General features: G+C 35.0%; 1 long non-coding RNA gene across 3 annotated transcripts in view; it reads right to left on the bottom strand.

Annotated features, from left to right (window-relative positions):
* Positions 1-427: 427 nt before the first annotated feature.
* The window catches only part of LOC111093825, a 133281-nt gene continuing 110669 nt past the window's right edge, over positions 428-23039 (bottom strand). For 2 of the 3 annotated variants that reach the window (XR_005383933.1, XR_005383934.1), the window contains 2 exons: positions 4161-4249; positions 428-829 (listed from right to left, as the gene is read on the bottom strand). This is a non-coding gene — a long non-coding RNA (uncharacterized LOC111093825). Of the gene's footprint in view, positions 830-4160; positions 4250-9849; positions 9891-23039 lie in introns of all 3 variants that reach the window. The other variant, XR_005383935.1, reaches the window with a different exon arrangement.

The following is a 23039-nucleotide window of genomic DNA, read 5'->3' as shown; positions in this document are numbered from 1 at the left end:
TAATAGATGGTTGACAGATATATGACTTTTCTTATTTTTAAAATGTTTACATGTCAATTGATACAAAATGCTGAAATTTTAATGCATTGAATTTATTGCAATATTCATTTAATGGTTTTTGCTTTTTGTATTTGCTTAAAGAAATACTCCTACCCTAAATTCACAAAGACATTCTGTGTTTTACTTTCTCTTCTTGACTCAATTATCCACTTGGAAAAGAAGTGTGTGTGGGGTTTTGTTTTTGTTTTTACCATCTGCACTCAGTCTTTCTAGGTATTTAGTAGGAGAATTTTCAGATTTGTCTCAGCCTTCTTTCTTACCTGAGCCAGAAACAGTACATGTCAATCCATAAACTACTCTGTGATATTTTTTTCATTACTTGTGATAAAAAGCTCCTTAATGACACAAGAGGCAAAAATACACAGAATTCAATAATGAATAAATTTAATTCAACAATTTAAAGTGCTACAGGAAACTCAAGAAATATAAAGTGGAAATATGTTAACTTGTCATTGGTGATAACAAATCCTGGGAGTTCTTTGCATACAAGCCAGATGTCAAGGAGTTGAAAAGTGTTCCAGTCATCAGTGCTATTTTTTTATTGTTTTCACCTCATAGTCTCCTAGAATCATGGTGAGGTTGCCCTTCCACTTCCCCATGTCACCATCTGACTAGTTTTGGCCAATGAATTGTGAGAGGAAGTCAAGTGCATCCCTTTGGGATTGAATATGTCATTGTAACGACATCCAGGGCTCCTTCCTTACGGCACGGCAACCAGCGAGTTTCATGGTATGCTCATTCATCTGGATGGGTCCAGGAGTAAGGAAACCTGCATAACGGAAAAGTGAATCTTTTTCATTATAAGCCATTGGGATTTTGGAATTTTATCACCACAGCATATCTTGACCCATCCTTATATAAATTAATACAAGAGGAATGTGAACTCATGCCCACAGCATAAGGATGGACTAGCTTATGCTATACTGACAAATAATGGGATAACTCAGCAGCTTTAAACATCAAAGTTTCATTTTTTTCTCATGCTACATGTCCAGCATGAGTTAACTGTAGGCTCTGCTCCACATTTTCCTCTCTCTAGGCCCTAGGCCAACAGAGCAGTCACCAGCTGGAGCACCGCCAGTCATCAGGGTAGAGGAAAAAAATAGGTGGCAAATTGCACATGAGCTCTTTAAGCCTAATTATGACACATGTCAATTCCACACGTATTTTATTTTAGTTTGGGTTCCCTAGAAATAGCCTCTGAGCTAATGGCTCATATGAAAGTAATATAAGTAATAAGTGTTCACAATTAAAACCAGGAAGACAGTGGGGAAGTGGGACCAAAGGTAAAGGAAGCCAAGAAATGTTGCAATGTCAAGCAAAGTGTCCTGAAATTTTGGCTCCATCATCAAGATAGCTCTGGAGACTGGGCCAGTCAAATTTGAAATTATCCTGACCCCGTTCACAGAACCTGCACTATTATACCCTGCTACTTGTCAGTTACTATTTTAGGGTTTCCATTGTGGTGGTACAAAATTCCAGACTTCTGGGGCTCCTGCGGCCCATAGAGAGTCGCAGATCTGGACTTTGGCAGTGAAAACACATGAATCTTTGTGCACAAAAAGGATGACATGTCCTAGGGGATGGGAAGGCACTGACAGCTCTGATATGCATTTCAAAGGCAAAGCACAACACACCTAAGCCTTAAGAAGGCAAGGAAGTGCAATTCTACCCCATTAGCAGAGGGAGAAAGAGCAACCACAATGAAATGAGACAGAAGAGAAAGACTCAGAACTGAAGCTTTCTTAGAGAAACATTTTTGGATGGAAACAATGAGGGCCAAATGAGGACCCAGATCATGAGTTCAAAATGAATCAATCCACACTGTTCCCCCTTCCACTGAGCCTGTCTAGTGCTGTTGTGCAGAAGGATGTTGTAAGGTGGAGCATGACGATGCAAGAGGGAAAATGGATTTGTACTTTTGGCCTGTGAGTAATGAAAGTGAGTCACTGTGTGGCACCATCTTGTAAAGAAACAAGAGAAGCCAAGAGAAGGCTGAAGGATAGGGAGCGTATAGGGTGTCGAGGGCTTCATTGGCCAGAGTAGAACTAATGCCATGAGAGCAAATATAGTTCCAAACTTTTTAATTCAGAGGTTCTATCATTCAGAGTGATAACAAGACTAAGTGTATGACATGAAGCTATCATCATGAAAATTATAGAATTAAGACAGGGTGTTGGGCACTTTATTCACATGTAGAACCTGACATAGGTGTTGGTTGAGATGATTAGGAGATCAGACACAGTGTTTTAATTTAGAGCATAAAATTCTGTAGTGCAAAATGCACAGAGTTAACTGTTGAGGCATCACTGATGGAATCCTAGATCTTTAGAATTAGTGTCTAAAACTATATATTGTGATTAATACTATCTGTCCTACCTATTTAACTAGTTGCTATTACTAATGGTTACTATTTCTCTTGAGCATTAAATACAGTAATGAAAGCATCTTATCTAATATGCAAAGTGTTGGGCAAATATTATGCTGCCAACCTAGATTGTATACTCAAAGTCTCATATAACAGCATGCATAGTACAGCACATCAGAGCTGTCCAGTGTGTGCTAAATTGAACTGAGCCAATATTTGAAAATGCCAGATAGCTTCACTTTTGTTTAAATGCAGTGTGATTAGGGAAAAAGAGGTACCTGGCCTCAGATCACATGGTATTGATCAATGTTCTCCTTAGATAAACAAGAATAATTTGATGTAAGTTAGTATCTGTCTTTGTCTAGGAAATACAATTGAAAAGTCAGCAGGAAAACCAAATTGCAACTCCATTTAAGTAATAAGAAACAGCAGGGTATGGTATTGTTACATTAAACACCCTGAAGTGAGTTAATGTGATTATAATGTGGCTTCTTTAAACAAACCAATTATAGCATGCGCAGGTAATAAATCATTATCAGTATTGGAATATGAAGCTTAATTTCATATTTCTGCTTACAGATATATAAAAATTTTAAATGCATCAATATAAAATATAAACATTCCTATTTTACTGTTTTATAGTTTGCCCAGCTAGAAATGTTTCACTACTCACCATATTTTTAATTCTTTCATTGATGTGTTTATCTTTTCATTCACTTACATAAAATGCTTACCAATTAAGGCTATAAAGGGGATTCAAATATGATATATGCTATATATATGTGTTTTATGATTCTTTTGTTTTAAAGAGTTACATGATAACCACATTAACTCACTGGGGGATGTGGAAGGAGGGGATTCTAATGTAACAATAACCTAGCCTGATGTGTCTTAATATTTAAAAAGAGATGTCTTCAAAGAGTTTATAATCTGATAGGGGAAAGAAATGTATTCAGAACAATAACTCAAATGTCAGGAATAAACTGTTTTAAGCTCCACAGAGAGAGCTGGAACATATGCATGGAGATTTAGGGGAGGGAGAAGTAGCTTCTTTGGAAAAAGGAGAGACAGTTTCTAGAGAAGAGAATATTTTGAATTAACCATGAAGGATAAGTAAAATTTCTTAATGAGAAGTGTTGTGCAGGGAGGGAGAAAGAGTATAGAATTGAGATCATGCTGAATAAGTTCATTAAGCAATGGGCTTTAAATTAGTGTTTGTTCTTTTTTTATGGTTCTATGATATTTTATGGTTCTTTAAATTATTTTTTTTGACTAAAATAAAATGGAATCATCTTCGCATACTCTTTCTATGAGTACGTGCAGACATACATTTCAAGCAATTCTTCAAGAAAAACATCAGTTCTTCACTAAGCATTGACTATGTCCATATGCAGCAGAAAGAGATCCGGGTGACCTGACTTAGCATATCTGTTGGGGAAAGGAGAGAAGAATAGGGTTTATCATTTATTCGAAGATAAAACTGACGAGCTTTGCTGATGGAGTGAAAGAAGGTAAGAGGAAAAGTCAAAAATAGCTATAAGATTTTAACTTTATCAAGTGAATGGATGGTGCTACTATTTATTAAGGAGAACAGGGACAGAGATCAAGATTTGTAGGCCTGTTTCACCCAAGACCTTTCTCTTATTTTAAAAATGCTATAATGAATGTTTCCTTGCATAGAAAGTTTTCCATAGCTAGGGGGCTATGGACTTGAATGGGTCTGTCTTTTTACCTCTAGTGAAGTAGGAACGGAAGTGAGCTAGTTCTTACAGCTTCTCTGCCATTCAAACAATCCTTCTTTCTCCAGTCTCCGTGCCATTCCTGCATTAGCAATGAGACAGGTCAATGTGCACCCTTTCTCAGTCTATATTGCAGCACATAAAAAGATATTGGCCAAATTTCTTAGAAATCCCTTCCTTCAGATCTGAGTAGTGAGGTCACCCATGGCTTCCTTTCTTTATACCTCTATAGGGAATGATAGCTTCTTCACAAAGTTTTTCTGATAAAAGGTGACTTCCTTTCTCTCACCAATTATCAAACCAGTTTGGTCACCCTTACACCTAAGAAGAAACTGGCACTCTCATTTTAAGAAATCAGCCTTGGTGAATTTAATAATTTTGTTTTCCCGTGATGCTTGCTATATTGTAAACTCTGTACTATTCAAGAATCTCTAAGAGAAGGAAAATATTTGTTATAGAATGGACTGGGTTTATTTCTCTGCTTTTAGAAAAAAGCAAATATCTCTGTTCAAAAGTTTACTTCATTAATTATTATTTACTAGCTACAATAATCACTCTAGACTACAGAGTAGCAAATTATACTACTTCCTCTTTTAAGGGTTGCTAGATTCATTGCTGTAGGCATAGCCTCCAGCTCCATTTACTCTCACATATTTAGAATTGATTATCATATCACCTTTGGCTATTATTTTCTATGTACACACATACATACACCAAAAACAAAACTTATTACTGGTTTAATTGAAGAAATCCAACTTGGTGAGATTATTTTTCCAGTAACTGCTACCAAGTGTGTTCTTTGGATTCTCTTTGGAATCACCCTTTCCTATGGGTTGTGATTTCTCATTTACAATATATCAATTTAATTGCATAACTTTTCAGTTTTATTAAGAAGTTTGAACTTATACTAGTTCATTCTAATACCAGTAGAAAGTTATTTATGAGTATTAAGCTAAGTAGTATTATAACATGTTTAATGCATTGGAAAATTACTCTGAGTCGATAATGGAGAAAGACCTACCTAGAAACATGGAAAAATGTTAGTTAAGAGATTTTTAAGTCATCACAGGGAGAGAGAACACTGTTATTTGATTTAATAATGTGCCAGAGAAAATGAAGATAAGTGGAAGGCTTTAAAATATAATTTTGAAGTAGGATCAACAGGAATTCAGGAATGTCTATGGTGTAAAGTGAGGGAAAGAGAGACACAAGGATGGTGCTGGGTTTCTTTGACAGCAGCCCAGATGATAATGTATTATCTGGGGCAGGATGTACACAAGGAGAACCGAGGGACAAACAGTTATCAGTTTTAATCATGTTGGACCTGAGCTAACTGTGATATATATAGTATTATTCAATTGGATATGAGTCTGAAGCTCATGAAAGAAATGGTGTCTGGCTCTCTAAAAGAAGGAATCATCAGAATTGATGGAAATTGAGTTATGAGAGGACGTATAAACTCTAATATTATAAGATGAGAGACAGAAGAGTGTTCTACAAGAAACCAGATAAACTGCAACAAGTTAGAAAGAGGGGAACTCTGGATGTATGGTGACAGGGAGGTTCTGTTAAGTGTATTTCCAGAAGGAAGGATATAAGTAAAATGCATCAGGGATTTGATAAAACTAAAAGTGTCCATTGTATTTCTTAAAAAAAAAAAAAATTGCAATATCATAGTACAAGTTTCAGGGAAAAAGTGAGGACTGAAGCCAAAAAACAGTCAATTGTGGCATGAATGGCAGTGGAAACATAGGGACACAAAGGAAGTAAAAATTTTGAAAGGTTTGGAGAGGGCTAGAATAGATGAGACCAAACAAAATGGTGAATATCAGGGATATGAGTATTTATATGAGCATTTATAAAGAGACTATAGTGGAGAGAGAACTTGAAAATACAGAGCATAGATGGGGAACAGGTAGTGTGGTTCCTTAGGAGCAGATGGTAGTCAATTTTGGTGGCCTTGTGCAAGGATTACCTTTAGTGTTGGAAAAACCATTTCTATTCCATTTTAGAGGAGAGTTGTAAAAAGAGCAAGATGAGTGAAATTATAGGCAACTGTTCAGTCCAGTACCTGAATTGTGGAAGAGAGCACATCTGACAATCCTTGTTGTATGTAAACCAGTAAGTCATCTCCAGACACTGACGAAGAGTGCTAGCAGTATCAGAGATTTAAGAGAAGTGAGGAAGAAAAGGAGAGGGAGCGAAGACAAATAGAGAGATTTCTAGACTGCCTAGCGGACCGAATTAAGGTTAAATAGCATGGATTTAGAAAGAAAACTAGCCACACAGTAGATTAGTGTTTTTCTCTCCTCTCTTTACCTTGAAGTGAAAGGTAACCTAGTTATTGGTTTATTAGCAGGTTGAATTGATTTGGCATTGGAAATTGCCCAGGTGGTGCTTCAAACAGCAAGGGAGGAGGATATTGGCCAGTGTTATAGAGGTGAACATAAAAAAATCAGAGATCAGATTTTACTTGTTAAGTAATAAAAATGCCATGTTATTGCACAAGGTATTGTTGGTTTTATAAATATAAAATGATACCTAAACTTCCCTCTAAGTGTGATCTAATTTTGCTCTCCTAATCTTCATAAGTTTTTAAAAATATCACATCATACGTATATTTTGCCCTAAAGTCATGTAAAAGCCTTACTGTTTGGCCTAAATTGACGATTACTTAAAGATAAGTTTTGTAAATGTCTAATGATTTTTCTTTGACAAGATACTAAGGGTTATGTCGTTATATTTTTTGTGCTGTATTTGAAATAAAATACATTTTGGAATATATGAACATTCATGCACAACTTTTTTGCCTAGTATTTCTACCATATCAAGTGTGATTAAATCTGTATCTATATTCCGGGATAAAATAATAATTATTAAAACATCTGCCACTTCCCAGAAATAATTACAATTTGCTTTGAGTAGATTAGTTTAGCAAAGTTTAAAAATCCATGTTACCCATCTTTGAAAGTGGATGGTTCTTGATATGTACGTATATCTAACACACACAAATAATTATTCTGTCAAATAACTATGTCAAACCATAATTGCCTTATAAAAACAAAGTGAGATGTCTTTTTAAAAAAATCTCTAAGTCTGGCCTTTTGTAATGCTAAGTGAGGAGCTGGTCCTTCCCTTTGATATGTAAAAGTTGATTTGAAGCTAAGCTTGGGTATAATGATTAGACAGAGCTGGATCCCCCAGCCAACAAAGTGAAAAGAATTTATACACTTTATAGTTCCAAGGAACAAGATCTATGAAATCTGACATACCTTTACCATTGATGGAGTAGTAGCCGGAATGACATTAAGAGGGGGAATATCTAATCTAATAAACTTTCAATAAATTTTTCACCAAAAAATATAGAAATAAAAAACTATAGAAATGAAAATATACACCTAAATTAATTTTCAAAGGACAAAAGTGTAACCAGCACCCTTGCTGGTTAGAACAATTACCAGTATCATTGAGCCCTTTCCTGGCGCTTCTAATCACTGATCAGAAATAACCACCGAGCTGAGTCCTAGCATAATGATGGATTTGATTATTTTGATTTTTGAAGTTTTTATAAATGGTATCAGTCAGTATAAAAGTCCTCTGTGTCTCATTTCCTTTGTCCATGTGGTTATGTGTAGTTTGCTTAATAGTTCCACAGCAGGGTTTCTTAATGTTGCACTATTCACATTTGGGGCCAGATGTTACTTTGTCATGCCAGAATGTCCTGTGCAAGGCAAGATATTTAACAGCATCTCTGACATCTAACCACTAGATGCCAATAAGACTCCCTGAAGTGTGACCACTGAAAGTGTCTCTAGACATTGTCAAACACCCCAAAATAATAATTGCCTCTAAACCAGAACCACTGCCTTATAGAATTCAAATGAATATACCAAAAATAGTTAATATTACCACTGATCGACATTTGAGTTGTTTCCTTTATTTTATTTGTTGTTTTGAACATTCTAGTATGTGACTTACATTAGCCATATGCAAATCTGTTGGGTATACACATAGGGTGGAATCACTGGGTCAAGAGGCATGCTTTAGTAGGTATGTTAGTTTTCCAGAGTTGGTTGTGCCAATTGATTCTCTCAAAAGTAAATGAGGGTTACAGTTGCTACACAACATTTGGAATTCTTGGCCTACTTAGCACTTCTGGAAAGTATGAAGTGTTATTTTGTGTTTTTCTTTTGTAGTTTCCTGTCAGTAATTAAATGGAGTGTTTTTTCATATGTTGAATGGATATTTGGATCGTGAAGTACACATTTAAGACTACTGTAGATTTTTTTTTTAAGATTTTATTTATTTACATGAGCGACACAGAGAGAAAGGCAGAGACACAGGCAGAGAGAGAAGCAGGCTCCGTGCAGGGAGCCCGACGCCAGACGCGATCCTGGGATCAGGCCCTGGGCCAAAGGCAGACATTAAACCGCTGAGCCATCCAGGCATCCCCCTGTAGATTTTTTTTTATTTCCTTGATCATCTCTTCCTTACAAATATGTGACAGTTTATATAATATATATATATATATATATATATATATATATTATATAGATATCCCATTTAAGTGGTATCATATAGTGCTTATTCTTATGTGACTGGCTTAGTTCACTCAGCATTAAGTTCTCAAGGGTCATCCATATTGTTACATATGACAGAATTTCCTTCTTTTTATGCTTATATTTTATTGTATGTGTATACCACATTTTCTTTATCCATTTATCTATTGATAGACATTTTAGTTGTTTGCTTATTATATATATTATGTTGGATATAGTTATGGCAAAAATCTTCTACTAATGTGTGACTTACCTTTTCACTTTCTAAATAGTGTTTTTTAATGACCAGAAATGTATAATCTTGATGCAGTGCAATCTATGATTTTTTCTCTATATGATTAGTATTTTTCATGTCCAAGTAACTGTATTTTGTTGACTGTAGATAGTGTCATATGTTTTCTTCTAGGACATCTATTATTTTAACTTTCTTATTTAGAAGCACAATTCATCTGGAATTAATATATAGCATGAGATAGAGATAAAATTTATTTGTTCTATACTGATGTCCAAATAATGTAATACTATATATTAAAAGACCACTCTACTCCTATTGCAATTCAGATGTATGCAATTCACTATGTTAGTATCCATGTTATAAACCAGGTGATCACTTAAGTGTGGGTCTGACTTTTGGTATATGTTCCATTGGTCCATTTGTCTATTTTTTTTTCTGATATCACACTGTCATAATTGCTGTAGTTTTATAGAAAGGTATGATACCTAGTCAAGTTCTTCAGGTTTGTTTTTTATTAACATCGTCTTGACTCTTTATATTTCTACAAGAATTTTAGAAGCACCTTTTAAATTTCTGTTAAATGGGACCTCTGGATGGCTCAGGCCACTGACCCTTGATTTTGGCTAGGGTCATGATCTCAAGGTCATATTCTCAGGGCAGTGAGATTGAGTCCTGCATCAGGCTCCACACTGAGCATGGAGCCCACTTAAGATTCTCTTTCTCCCTCTCCCTCTACCCCTCCCGGCCTCTCTCTCTCTCTCATAAATAAATAAATAAATAAATAAATAAATAAATAAATAAATAAATAAATAAATAAAATTTCTGTTAGAACTGCTAAGAACCTGCTAGATAATATGTTGCCCATCTCATAGCTGGAAAAATACTCACACTTCCAAGGAAATGGCCACTCATCTGCCCACAATTTCTACCTACAAAAATGAAGGAAAATCTTGTGAATTGTAAAACTGGAGCATTCTTTTTAATGAAAATATCTCTACTAAGATATAATGATATGCAAAAAACTGCACATATTTAATATATATAATTTGATAAGTTTGTTCATATGCATACACTTGTGAAACTTAAAGAATAATCAAAGTGATAAATATCCATCACCTCCAAAAGTTTTCCTGTACTCCCCATTTTTATGGTAAGAACATGTAACATGAAATCTTCTCCCTTAACAATTTTTTTATGTGCACAGTTTATTGTTAACCATAGATACCATGTTGTACAGTATATCTCTAGAACTTATTCATCTTGCATAATTTATATTTTATGCCCACTGAGTAACAACTCTCCATTTTACCTTGTCCCTAGACTCTGGCAACCACCACTCTACTCTCTGATTCTATGAGTTTGACTATTTTAGATATCCCATTTAAGTGGTATCATATAGTGCTTATTCTTATGTGACTGGCTTAGTTCACTCAGCATTAAGTTCTCAAGGGTCATCCATATTGTTACATATGACAGAATTTCCTACTTTTTATGCTTATATTTTATTGTATGTGTATACCACATTTTCTTTATCCATTTATCTATTGATAGTTGTTTGCTTATCTTGGCTATTGTGAATAATGCTTCAATGAACATGAAAGTCCAACTATCTCCTTAAAATCTTAATTTCCATTCTTTTGGATATATATCACATGAGATTATATGTATATACCATGTGGGATTACTGGATCATATACTACTTTCGTTGATGCAGAATTTTATATGCCCACCATTAGTGTATCAATTTCTCCAGATCCTTACCAATATCTGTTATCTTTTTTAAAAGTAATCATCATGAGGTGATATCTTATTGTAGTTTCAATTTTCATTTCATTCATGATTAGTTATGTGAATATCTTTTCGCATACTCGTTGGTCATTTGTATTCCTTGGCCAATGGAACAGAATGGAAAGCCAAGAAATTAACCCATATGTACACAGTAAACTGATCTTCAACAGGTTTACCAAGAACACACAACGACTAGTGGATAGGCTCTTCAGTAAGTGGTGTGCGAAAAATGAATATTCACATACAAAAAAAATCAAAACAAAAGAAATTGGACCCTTGTCTTACATTCCAAAATGGATTAGAAATTTAGACATAAGACCTAACACTGTAAAACTCCTAAAAGAGAACATAGAAGAAACCTTCTTGACATTGATTTGGGAATGATTTCTTGGATATGACATCAGAGCACAGACCACAAAAGCAAAATAAGCTAGTGGGACTATATAAATTAAAAAGGTTCTGCATAACAAAGAAAACAATGAACATAGTCTCCCTAGCATGCTAGATTTAGGATCCTAAACTTTTTGCTTATCAGCTCAAGATTCTTTAGACACGTTTTCTGAAAGACAGCCAGGTAGAAAATCTATAGGCTATCTGTCCTACATGAATAGGCATGGCATCACATCTACCATAATTTGTTGGTTTTTATATTAGTTTCCTAGGGCTTCCATATCAAAGTACCATAAACTGGGTAGCTTAAAAGGATAGAAATTTGTTTTTTCAAAATTTTGGGGGGCCAGAAATCCAAAGTCAAGGTGTTAACAGTGACATCCTTCCTCTGAAACCTGAATCCTTCCTTGCCTCTTCCTGTCTTTTGTTGGTTTTCACACTCTTTGATGTTCCTTGACTTATAGATGTATCTTTTCAATCCTCTATCTTCACATGGTATTTTCCTTGTGTGTATGTGCTTTCACATGGATCTTCTTATAAGGACACCAGTCACATTGGATTAGGGGCCCACACCAGTATGATTTCATCTTAACCAATTACATCCACAGTGATCCTATTTTAAATCAGGTTACCTTCTGAGGTACTGGAGGTTAAGACTTTAATAAATCTTTTTTTTGGGGGGGGAGCACAATTCAACCTGGAACAGTTGTGACAGTCACACAAATCTGCTCTGCTTCAAGAGGAAGGGACACAGACTTCAGCTTTTAGGGGAGAAATGGCAAACATATTGGAAGAAGGAAATGTGAGATACTGACTTAGTCCTTTTGGAATGCACATCTATTTCCAGAAGTTTGACCTCTGGCTTCCTCAATTTTGAATAATTTTGTAAATTATTTAATTTACTTTAATTTTCTTTGAGAGAGAGAATGTGTGAGAGCAAGTGAGCAGGGGAGAGAGGGAGAAAGAGAGGGAGGGGAGGGGGAGAAGAGGGAAAGAATCGCAAGCAGCCTCCTGCCCAGTGTAGAACCCAACCTTGGGTTCAATCTCATAACCCTGAGATCATAACTGAACCAAAATCAAGAGTTAGACACTTAATGGACTGAGCCACCCAGGTACCTCAATTTTGAATAATTTAGATGACATCTTTAAATAATATCACTTTAGGATATTATTAGGAAATCATATACATGCTCATATTTTTTAAAACTTAAATACATGATTATCTTTTTCATTTGCTCTTTAACATAAAATGACACAATAAGAACTTTTGAAAATTTCATACTATCAAAGGTTTCTTTCTTTTTCTTTCTTTCTTTCTTTCTTTCTTTCTTTCTTTCTTTCTTTCTTTCTTTCTTTCTTTTTGCTGGGTATAGTATACTTTATTGATGGTACATGACAAGGTAGGGCTTCCCAAGCCCCTCCCCTTCCTCAGGGTCTGGGATGTAAATTGGAGGTCAGGAGTTTCTCAGTGTGTTGGGGGATTAAGTGGGGGCAGGGACTCCCCAGCAGCTGAGGGCCTCTCTCTTCCTCTTATTCTTGCTGGGGCTGGTGGTCCAGGAGGCTCTTACTCCTCGAAGGCCAAGTGGACCATGAGGTCCACCACCCGATTGCTGTAGCCGAGTTCATTGTCATACCAGGAAATGAGCTTGACAAAGTGGTCATTGAGGGCAGTGCCAGCCCCCGCGTCAAAGATGGAAGACTGGGTGTCACTGTTGAAGTCGCAGGAGACAGCCTGGTCCTCAGTGTAGCCCAGGATTCCCTGGTGCCTGCTTCACCACCTTCTTGATGTCATCATATTTGGCAGCTTTCTCCAGGTGGCAGGTCAGATCCACAACTGACACTTTGGAGGTGGGACATGGAAGGCCATACCAGTGAGCTTCCCATTCAGCTCAGGGATGACCTTGCCCACAGCCTTGGCGGTGCCAGTGGAAACAGGAATGATGTTCTGGGTAGCCCTTCGGCCGTCACCCACAGCTTCACAGAGGGGTCATCCACAGTCTTCTGGGTGGCAGTGATGGCATAGACGGTGGTCATGAGGCCCTCTTTGGTGCTGAAGTGGTCATGGATTACTTTGGCCAGAGGAGCCAAGCAGTTGGTGGTGCAGGAGGCATTGCTAACAATCTTGAGGGAGTTATCTTACTTCTCATGGTTCATGCCCTTCACAAACTTGGGGGGCATCAGCAGAAGGAGCAGAGATGATGACCTTCCTGGCCCCACCCTTCAAGTGAGCCCCAGCCTTCTTCATGGTGAAGACCCCAGCAGACTCCACAGCATGCTCAGCACTAGCAACACCCCATTTGATGTTGGCAGGATCTCACTCCTGGAAGATGGAGATGGACTTCCCATTGATGACAAGTTTCCCATCTCAGCCTTGATTGTGCCGTGGAATTTGCCATGGGTAGAATCATACTGGATCATGTACATCATGTAGTTGAGGTCAATGAAAGGGTCATTGATGGTGACAATATCCACTTTGTCAGAGCTAAAAGCAGCCCTGGTGACCTGGTGCCCAATATGGTCAAATCCGTTTACTCCTTCACCATCGTGTCTTGGGGATGTGACTGGCACTGCACCAGAAGATGCACTGTCTGTCAAATGGGGAGGAGCAGAGAACTTCAAAGGTTTCTATTAGCTATTGATCCATTAGTGTTTTGATATTTAAATGTTTTGTTTCCCATTGATGACAAGTTTCCCGCTCTCAGCCCTGACCGTACCGTGGAATTAGCCGTGGGTAGAATCATACTGGAACATGTACACTATGTAGTTGAGGTCATGAAGGGGTCATTGATCATTGATGGTGACAATATCCACTTTGTCAGAGTTAAAAGCATTTAGGCATTTATATGATTTAGGCATTTATATGATTTTTAATCATAGGCCTTAATTTAGACATTTATATGATTTTTATGTCAGTAATTAAGCTACCTTTGTTTTCTCAGAAAATTAAAGGCTATTTTTAATTTAATTTTTTTTTCAGGGCAGCCCTGGTGGCTCAGAGGTTTAGCGCTGCCTTCAGCCCAGGGTGCGATCCTGGAGTCCTGGGATCAAGTCCTACGTCAGGATCCCTGCTTGGAGCCTGCTTCTCCCTCTGCCTGTGTCTCTGCCTCTCTCTCTCTCTCTCTCTCTGTGTCTCTCATGAATAAATAAATAAAATACTTAAAAAAATAAATATATATATTTTAAAGAATCTGGTTTTTATAAGTTTAAGTTTGTCAGTTGTGTCAGCATTTTGGTCTTTGGATGACTTTCTTTTTCTAATATCAGGAAATATTTTATATTTTCTTATTTTCATTTAGATTTCATTGATTTCACTTCAATTAGCAGATAATGTTTATTATTTGTGTTTTGTTAATGCATCATGTACATTCATGCGTGTTGGGGTTTGCCTCCTTTAGGAGCTATTATTACTTGAATCTGAACATCTATATTTTTTCATCCATAGCAATTATATTCCTTCCTGTTCTTTTTGCTTCTTTAACTGAATTTTTCACAATTTTCTTTCTTTGATTTGTTTGCTTTATTGAGCGTCATTTTTACTATTTATTGCCTCCAATGGTTTTTAAAACTTTTTTTATATTTCTCATACTTCTAGCAATTTCTTTTGCATCTTAGCTTCATTGTTCTGTGAATATAAGAATCTTTGCCATAGCATAAATAAATTGAACCTTGGAAAGATCAATAAGTTTCTGATATTTTATTTATGATAATATGTGATAAAGTATCCTCAGGACCACTCAGAAATAAGAAATCCTATTAATTTCAGCGATTTGCTGATTTTTCTTCACAATGAGAATAAAGAAATTAATAATGTAACAAGCATTTTTAATCAAGGTAGATTAAATCCATGATGTGTAAAATCTTAATTTAAACAATGTAAAATATTTTAATTGTTTGCACTGGGAATGAATGGATAACTTATTCCAATTCTAATTTAACTATATGATTTCTTGTCCTATTTAGAGAGATCTTTAAACTAGCTCTAATTAGTCTTTGCCATGGTCAGGGGTTTAATATAATTACATTATGAGTGGACATTATAATTTTACCACACATATCAGAAACTAGGAAATGCTAGGGGAGAAACGATAAGAATACCCTTCTCCTTGCAACAGCAATAGCCCAGAAATTTCCTGTGGATATCCACCAATGTCCTAAAAGCAAGCCTCTGTCATTTGTCTTCAATGGCTGCAAATAATGCTAACTCTGGTATAAAGATGTCTTGATATATTTGAATTGAGCTTTAATTCATAGGGACTTAAAAGAGTCACTTTGAGTTTAATTCATAGGACCTCAGGATATGTTTGAGTTATTTGAGAATTTAATGCATGGGAACTTAAAAGAAATGTAAAACCCTGACCATTTTCTTTAACCATTAAATCTGTATCTCAATATGATAAAAAAGAAGTTAGAAAACTGTTCAGCCCATAAAGGGAAAGTGTCCCTAATTTGGGTAGATGATAAAATATCTTGGAAATCTGAAAATCAATTAAATTAAAATATTTAGGAACCTCAAGCTAAGGAAGATTACCTAAATCTTGCCGTGATTATTACCAGATAGAAACTAATTTATTTAATAATAATTTTTAAAAGTATGTGTTATAGAAATATAGAATGATCATTTTGGAAGTGACCTCAAAAACAATTATATAGCCATTATTTTGTATCTGGAAAAAAACAAAAAAACAAAAAAACAAAAAAACCTGAGGCCAAGTCAAGCTCTTAAAAGATTTGGCTAAATTCATACAGCTGAAATTATAGCAGCCCTGTGCCTATGTCCTGGGTCTACAGCAAGTTAAGTTCTTTTAAGTATACCTATTTTAGCACATATTATTATATGGGATTTAGCACATCCCATTATATGAATGGGATGTATATTCCAGAGTTTCTTTAAAATATGATTTTTTCTAATTAAAGGAGTGTGAAGATTCAGCTGTCTCAGTGGGAATCATTATTTGTGTCGTAGCAAGTCATGTTACAATGTCTCAGGTTGTTCAATAAAAACATACTGAAAGATTATTTTTTCAAAATATTATTATAAGAAACACATCAATCTCTGGACAATCAAAAGAAATAGATGTATCATGTGTGTGGATCCTGAAAATACCTTAAGAATTAAAGAAAAGCATCCATTGTTCTAAAGTTTAACTCCTAAAATAAGATCTGTAACTACTAGTTTTTTCAAGTTAAAAAACAAAGAAAGATGCATAAAGGAATAAAATTAATTGACCATCCGGGATTAATAATTAATTGTGAGTCATTATGGGTCACTTTTACTTAAGATTAAAAAAGAAATTAAAAAACCAGATCATATTGTTTAAGTCACTTTTTTGTCTTCTCAGATCATCTACATTTATTTTTGTTTTTTCAAAAGGGGGAAAACAAAGGGTCATCTGTGTGGTGCAGTTGATTAAGTGTACTCTTGATTTCAGCCCAGGTAGTGATCTCAGCGTTGTGAGATAGAGCCCCATATTGAGCTCTGGACTCAGCAGGGAGTCTGCTTGAGATTCTCTCTCCATCCCTCTGCCCCTCTTGCTTCTGCTCTCTAACATAAAAATAAATAAATAAATAAATCTTAAAAAAAGAAAAAAGAAAAAGGACACCTTTTTCATGGTGGCTCAGTGGTTGAGCATCTGCCTTTCACTCAGATCATGATCCCGGTGTCCTGGGAGGTAGTCCAGCATTGAGCACCCTGCAGGGTGTCTGCTTCTCCTTCTGCCTGTGTGTCTGCCTCTCTGTGTGTGTATTTTATGAATAAATAAATAAAATCTTCAATAAATAAATAAATAAATAAATAAAATCTTCAAAAAATAAATTAATTTTTAAAAGGGAAAATAAAAAGTTGACTACTTCAGTAAAGTTTAATAAAATACTTTTAAACATTTGTAATAATGGCCACTGAACGACCTTATATATAATTTTTTTATAGTGCAAAAAGAGATGGAGAGGAACAATAGAGGGCCACAATCTGAATTTCCAGACTTTGTTTTCACCCAATTTAAAATAGCCCCATGTGATTGTATCATTAACCAGCACAGCAAATCGTTCCCATCAGACTGCTGCTCAATTATGTCTAAAGTACACTGGGTACTCGTTTTAAAATAGGTGACTGTTTTAAGAGGTACAGGGACAGCATGCAGAAATGGATACAAGAGAAAACAAAACGGAAGATTTAAGCATTGGTCGCTATAGACAGGAAGAAGAAAACTCAGACCACAGCTGCACCAGATTATTTTCTTCAGACCGACAAAAATCTTGGCTAAATATTGTGGATACAAAAATCAAGTGAATAAGTGCTCATGATTCTTTCTGTTCCAGTTCTATAATCACTATCCAATAGTTAAAGTCAAAGTTTATGTCCGGTGCAAAGACTGCCATGAGACTGTGGGGCAGTAGGTGTTTAGCTCTTTTGATGGGGGAGAGGAGAACTGTAATTGAGCGGTTTACAAAATAACGCTCTAGAATTTTTGGGTTAAAATATTGTAAAGGTATATAAAGGCATATAAAATACTGAAGGATTCTTTTTCTTTTAAAGATTTATTTATTTATTAGAGAGAGAAAGAAAGAGAGAATGAGCAGGAGGGGCAGAGGGAGAGGGAGAGAGATCTCAAGCAGACACTGCACTAAGCCCAGAGCCTGACTCAGGGCTGGATCCCAATACCCTGAGATCATGACCTGCCTGAGCCAAAACCAAGAGTCAGATGCTTAACCGACTGAGCCACCCAAATGCCCCAAATACTGAAGAAGTCTTTTAACTTCACATATTGGGAGATTAATTGCACAGTGCTGGATGTAACTGACAAGTAAAAATTCTTAATCCCTTGTTATCTTTCCTCAAGAAGGTAATTATAGAGTACCCACTGACTCTGTACATCTCTTGGGAGACTAGAGATGAAAATAATTTTATCTCACAAAGTCAAGGAAGAATTTTTGTGGATCAAGTACTCAAGAAAGACATGCACAGAATATATCGATTGATATTACATTGATGATATCTTCATAGATTTAGGAAATATAATTTTATATTTTCAGTTAAGTAACATCACAGAGATAAAAGACGAGGCATAATATTGCACTAGATATGAATATGGATGTTTTAGCTCAACACTGGTTTAATAAAACAGAGTATCTTTTATAGTCACTCTTGTTAAAATTGTAACTCCAGAGGCCCCTGGGTGGCTCAGGTCATGATCTCAGGGTCTTGGGATTGAGCCGCTTGTCAGGTTCCCTGCTTATCAAGGAGTCTGCTTCTCTGTCTCCTTCTGCCCCTCCCCCTAGCTCATGCTCTCTAACTCAAATAAATAAATAAAATATTTTTTAAAAAATAGAATAAAATTATAACTCCATAATCACCTTTAGGAAAAACCCAGAAAATGTATTAAGTTTTTTTTGTAATATGAACAATATGATATTTTGTTTTCTACTTGTATATTTGTTTTATTCCTTTTTGTAATCCTTGCAAAATACTAACATTTAATCTTTTTCAATAACATTCTAAAGGCATGGATTTTCATAATAAACATTTCCAAAGGTGCTTTTGTATCACCATCATATATTACTATTGTAAATTTACCTTCTTGGATATGTATTCTATAGATGCCAGTTAAACTGACAAGTTGGTATAAATGAAGCAGTAAATGAATTAATGACACATTCTCCAGATTGTTTCATTTATCAGACTAGACAATTTGTGTTCATTGAGCAGCCACCATGTGTTTGTTCCATGCTTACTATTTTATAAATATTACCTGATTTATTTTCCCTTACAATTTCAGAAAGTATATAATAATATTCCTATTTATTTTAGGTTGAGGAATTGGGGTTCAGGAAGGTTAATTATTTAGTCCAAACAAGCAGAAAGTGATGAAGCCTTAATTTTCATGTAGAAATTCCTTTAACTACAATTTTCCTTCTTTTTTCCATAGGAGGAAACAAATCTCTTAGAATGTATAGTCTTCAGAATGTATCTGTAACACCTGTCTCCTAGCATAAACAATTGATAGAATTTGATCCATATGCAAAACAAACTTGGAAGAAATCATTTATTTCAGTTGAAAAACAAGCTTCTCTTTTAATTTGCTTCTTCAGAAACATTATGGGTTCTTGGTTAATTTTTTTTTCATATGACCTGGATTTTAGTTATTCCTTTCTGGAAATTTCCAATATCTGTCATAGCGTTTTTGTTAAATAGTTCAATTTGGGAACTTTTAGCAAAAAAAGCTATTTATTTAACTTTTTTTGCTAAGTAGGAAAATGATGAGGTGAACTAAAAGAAAAAGTAGAGCAGATTAATCACCTTAAAACTTTATGTTCTATAATGACTGATGAGATTCAAGAATTTTCTGAAGCAAAGAGTATAGTTTCTCAAAAACCTGACTACTAAGAAAAAAAAAAGATACAAAGCTCAGTTTTTCAGCTTCCTCTGTTATTCCTTTTTTTTTTTTTTTTTTGTTATTCCTTTTTTGATCTGGCACTAGCTAGTGTCCCTTTTTACTCCATTCATATTTGTTGAAGATTCCTGTCCCCTCAGGGAAAATATTCTGCTAATTGGAAAGAACATTGTGATTATAGGGTTTAATATATTCTGTGGAAATATTTTCGATTATGTTTTGTAGGCACATGTTGGCCATACTCAACACATTGTCATGACCATGTGGAGAGGTGAGTGGGGAGGATGGAGGACAATCAATTAAATGCTTTAGGGATACCAGACATAAATTAATTGTTTGAAAGCCAGTAAGTATTCCATAACATGTTAATCAATAGCTATAACATCAAATTTGACTTTCAAATATCTGGTATGGTATTAATTAGTATTCCTTTGTTATTTAGTGAATTATTTCAGAAAATACACCAGCATGATCTGTTTTCAAGTTACAACACAGCCTAGGGAAGGGCGATGGAAATTTACCCAATTAAATGCATTAGAAAATCGTATGTTTTTTATGTAATTGCCCAAAATGATGACAGCACAAGGTCCATTTTACTCTAAGAGATATGGATCCCAGCATACTTTGTAAAGTAGAAAACTCCACGTATTTTGTATCTTGTTTACAAAAGTTATGTAACCTCTTTTCACAGTTATTTTTTGTAATGCCCTTCTCCATTCCATTCAGCAATATATTACATATTCCTTGAATGCATGTACCTTCAACATTTATATACCTTTCTACAGAAAACAAGAGTCAAGATTCTTCAATATATGGTTTAGTCTCCCGTTTGGAGGCTGATTTACTAAATATCATTGAAGGAAGGACTAACCATAAATAAAATATTTTAACAAATGAAGCCAAAAATATTTGTTAATATTGGCTTATTAAAAATCTATTTAAGAAAAAAAATCTATTTAAGTTAGCATAGTTTATCAATCTTTATTGTGCATTTCAAGTGACTCATCTTTAAGATCTCATAGAGGAGTAGTTTTGCTCAAAGTTCGGCATCCACTTACAGTTTTTTTGCTTGATGATTATTCTTGCTAGTGACTATGCTTTTATTTGGATGCATTGCTAAGTTATGCCTTTAGCTGTGCTGCTATTATAATTTTCCAAAATTACACTATGATGGTCTTGGCTTACAACAGTTTCTTTTTCTAGTATAAGCAATTAATAAACTTTTAATGAATATCTAGCTGATGATGCCTATCTTATATAGGCTATTATACTTGAAGGTATATACTATCTTCTGTAATACTTTACCTTCCATAGGTACTCAAGAAAATTTGTTAAAATATATTTCATTCTTTTTATATTTCATAGTTTTTCACAATTAGCTTTTCCTGTGCCTTGAATCAATATATTAAATAAGTGTAAGGAAATTCATAAATGTATACAAATTTGTGAACACTGATTTTTATTGATTTAATCTTAACCATTATATAACCCATAACATATATAATTCTGTTCAGCTATGTAACAATATACACTTGTTCACATTTTTTTTACACAAGTTCAGTGTCCTCTGAAAGGTTCCCGCTCAATTTATTCATTTTGTCCTATTTTTACTTGCACTATTTATTTTACTACCCCATTATCCTTTGGCCCCTATGCCCTTGTTTTACATTTATGAGTTTCTTTCTTCCAGAATAAGTTTAAAAAATTCCAGTACCATGAATAGTCTGTTGTACCTAATGGTTCCAAACCATTGCTGCTTTATTTACCAACTTTTCCATTACCCTTTAGGCATTTCCTCAATAGTTCACAATCTCAATGGTACTTTTGTTGCATAGCTTTTTTTTTTTCCCCTCTAAGCACTCTACTCTGAAAAGCAATTCTTCCATATACCGCTGCTTTGTTTTCACCTTTGAGATTGAGTTGAATTTGGTATTAAGTGACGAGATAAAGTTAACACTAGAAAAACATATAAATACACTGTGCAAAAGAAAATCTTCTCTTTAAATATTGGTTGAATTGCTCTGTTCATATTAATAAAATACCTTCAGCCAATTATTATTTGTGTATCAAGTCCTCTGTTACACATTGTTGAGGAAATACAACTAAGAACATTTCTTCCCAACTGCAGAAAAATGCTCTGCAAAGGTAAAAGAGAAAGAAAGCACCTTTTTTGTTGTTGTTGAGTGAGCATTAAAGTAAATGCTACCCACATCATGGGCAAATGACTGAGATAAAAGAAATCCCAGGCTTTATATCGCTGAGCAGAGACCACCCATCAGAGACGTGTTTTCAAGATAAACAATCACTAGTCCCCAAGTAAGAGGAATTACCAGCACCATTTGTCATGCAAAGTTCATCCTAAATTCACCTGTAAATGGATGACGATCTGTGTTACCTAATTGGTTTTATTCAAGGGGAAAATAAACTCATATCATTATGACAAGAGGTAATTTTGGAGCAAGAAACTCACTGGAGTTAGGCTCTTACCCTCCTACAGAAACTGAGAGAAAGGGATGATAATATTTCAAAGAGATGGCTCCCAGGACCTTGAAAAAGACATTTCTGGTTTGTAAAGCTGACAAGAGGCTTATTTAGGTTTCAGAAAGATTATACACATCTCCAAGGGACAGAGAAAGAATTTGCAATTATAAATTTTTTTTTTTTAATGAAATGCTCTGAAAGAAAAGGGGTAGGAAAAAGAATCTCCCTTTTGGTGTCAGGGAATTTTTTTTTTTCTGATTTCTATTTATCCTTCCAACACCCTTGGGCTCTATATATGGTTCTTGCCAGAGAATAAATGTTGTCGAACTCACGTGGATGACTTTAACAACATTTGTCACACACACCTACATGTGTCTGCTCTCTCTCTCACACACACACACACACACACACACACACACACATATCACTGGGATCTATTTGGTGCTGGTAGATTATCTTATTTCTGACTTTTTTTTTTTTTACCTCTTTAGATTTGTTCATCCTAAAGAAAGAACCATTTATATACTCTACTTAGTGACACTTTATTTACACAAATGCATTTTACAAGTGTATTGGGTTTTTTTTTTGTTGTTGTTTTTGAAATTTCTGTTCAACAAAGAAAAATGGGAGCATTTCTTTGTGCAAAGTATTGTCCTAGATGGTATGGGCATGTTAGACTTCATATCAGTGTTATTTAAGGTATCATACAATTATTCTGAAGTTTGAAATAGATTTTTTAAAAGTCATGCATATACAACAAGTCTATTTTTACATTAGGAAACAAACAAATGATCTCTTAAAGAGTTTTTGAATAACTGTACCATCGCCTTATTAATGCAGTTATTGTGTAAGAGTTCATTTGTCCTGAGAATAGTTTAACATTTGTTCTTTTCAGTTTTCCTTTCTCCTTTAGTGAAAGTATACTTTTTAGTGACAATTAACAGTCAATGTCATTGCTACTTCTAGATAAATTTAGAACATCTGATGTAAAATAACTCACTACAAAGAACATTCTGATTCCTACAATCCATG

Source organism: Canis lupus, chromosome 34 (assembly GCF_011100685.1).
Source record: "Canis lupus familiaris isolate Mischka breed German Shepherd chromosome 34, alternate assembly UU_Cfam_GSD_1.0, whole genome shotgun sequence".
NCBI classification, from domain to species: domain Eukaryota; kingdom Metazoa; phylum Chordata; class Mammalia; order Carnivora; family Canidae; genus Canis; species Canis lupus.
Note: the sequence above shows the minus strand (reverse complement) of the source record. Positions and strands in the feature narration are given on the sequence as shown.